We start from the raw sequence: 2,500 nt of genomic DNA on the forward strand, positions 1-2,500 counted from the left end.
AACCTGTATTGCGCCTTAACCTAACCTGTATTGCGCCTTAACCTAACCTGTATTGCGCCTTAACCTAACCTGTATTGCGCCTTAACCTAACCTGTATTGCGCCTTAACCTAACCTGTATTGCGCCTTAACCTAACCTGTATTGCGCCTTAACCTAACCTGTATTGCGCCTTAACCTAACCTGTATTGCGCCTTAACCTAACCTGTATTGCGCCTTAACCTAACCTGTATTGCGCCTTAACCTAACCTGTATTGCGCCTTAACCTAACCTGTATTGCGCCTTAACCTAACCTGTATTGCGCCTTAACCTAACCTGTATTGCGCCTTAACCTAACCTGTATTGCGCCTTAACCTAACCTGTATTGCGCCTTAACCTAACCTGTATTGCGCCTTAACCTAACCTGTATTGCGCCTTAATGTAACCTATATTGCGCCTTAACGTAACCTATATTGCGCCTTAACGTAACCTATATTGCGCCTTAACGTAACCTATATTGCGCCTTAACGTAACATATATTGCGCCTTAACGTAACCTATATTGCGCCTTAACGTAACCTATATTGCGCCTTAACGTAACCTATATTGCGCCTTAACGTAACCTATATTGCGCCTTAACGTAACCTGTATTGCGCCTTAACGTAACCTATATTGCGCCTTAACGTAACCTATATTGCGCCTTAACGTAACCTATATTGCGCCTTAACGTAACCTATACTGCGCCTTAACGTAACCTATATTGCGCCTTAACGTAACCTATATTGCGCCGTAACGTAACCTATATTGCGCCTTAACGTAACCTATATTGCGCCTTAACGTAACCCACGTTGCGCCGTAACGTAACCCACGTTGTGCCGTAACCCGACACACGTTGGGCCTTAACCCGACACACGTTGGGCCTTAACCTGCTCTGTAATTGTCATACGACGCGTTAAATTAGTGTAGTGTTGCCTAACTGCAACCCCCGCAATATAGTTTGCTACTCGCACTGCCCGGTCCCCAGTGTATCGCTTCATGTTAAACACCTTGCAGCTATACACTAATGTGGATGGCAGCAGGACGTACATGCTCAATGCCCTTTGCAGTTGTTCATTGGCATTTGCAGTTGTTCATTGGCATTTGCAGTTGTTCATTGGCATTCGCATGGCGAAGCACTTAGCCTACGCTGTGGTACGGCCTGTGTCAACTGTCCGCTGATGTTGTACGTCCAAATCACACACTGTACTGCACATTGGTCCTCATGTACTGAATGATACATCGTGGTACATGTGACCGTACAACGACTGCGCCAACAACGGCGAACCATGCGGTCCAAATGTTGTGCACTCAGCTACGTGTCGTCGCCCTATAAGAGCTGGATTGCAGTGTGGTATGCCCTGGATGGCGATCAGCATGAGCCGTCTGTTGATGTAGTGGCGCGTGTTGTCAGACGTAGTCGTCTCTTCTCACACACCGTGATAGCATGGTGCACTGCGTTCCACATCTGCGACATGCGACAGAGGCCGGTTGACAGTCGTTCGCGCAATGGACATCGCATACGTACGGGGGCCACCTTCCACGTGTTCGCGAAGCGTGCACATGTTGTTGCGTGTATGTGGGCAGACATAGTGTGTCGTGACACCTGACACAGGCATGCAACAATCGTTGAATTTGCAAATGGCGATGGACGCCTACGTTTGCTGGTGACGTTACGCAAATGAACAACTGGTAAACCGTTGTGGTGCGGTTGTTCTCGCTAGAGGTGAATCAGTGATGGCGACGATCGGTTGAGCTACCAACCGGTTGTTCCAGCGATACCCACCATGCCCACGAACGTGAATGGCATCTGGGTGTGAAGCGATACGCGGCGGTGGCTGGGTGGGACCGTCCCCGGCCGGTGAGGGGGGGCCTCCCGGCGTGCTGGCCGCGCGGTGCGTGGGCGCACGCGCTACAGCCGGCTGGTGGGGGCGGCCAGTGGCAGGCGCGCCGGCCGACGGAGGCGGCAGGCGGCGCAGCTGCGCGCCGGCGCACCCTGCACGCGGCGCCGTGCGGCCAAAGTAGGTCCTCGCGGGCCCGGTGCGAAGCGCGGTGGACATCTGCAGTGTGCTGGTCCGATTGAGGACTGTGTGCGCTGAGGATGCGCCGCCGCCCGGCGCTCGGCGCCGCGACGCCGTCTGCTGCTCGGTCGCCTCTGCGGTTCTCGCAGGTGGTTTGTATCGCAGCTGTGCGGACGTGTTGGCGCGTGCGCTGTGCTGGGAGAGTTCGCTTCGGCACCCAAGTGGGGCTTTTGTCCTTCTGTGGCGCTGGCGTTGGAGCTGCCGGTCACCGTAGGTGGCGCGTGTTGTCTCCCGCCGGCAATGCCACGACAGCACGCTCCCGGGCCTCTGTCGGCAGCGGCAAGCTCAGTTGGGAGCACGGGTGGTCGCACCTAAAGCGTCTACTCGCCAAACTCCGGGCGATTGCGCCTCTCTCGAACCCGACCAAGTACTTAGGACGGCGCTGCGCGCCGCCGGGACCTGAGAGGGT

This window comes from Schistocerca serialis, unplaced genomic scaffold (assembly GCF_023864345.2).
Source record: "Schistocerca serialis cubense isolate TAMUIC-IGC-003099 unplaced genomic scaffold, iqSchSeri2.2 HiC_scaffold_1196, whole genome shotgun sequence".
Classification (NCBI taxonomy): domain Eukaryota; kingdom Metazoa; phylum Arthropoda; class Insecta; order Orthoptera; family Acrididae; genus Schistocerca; species Schistocerca serialis.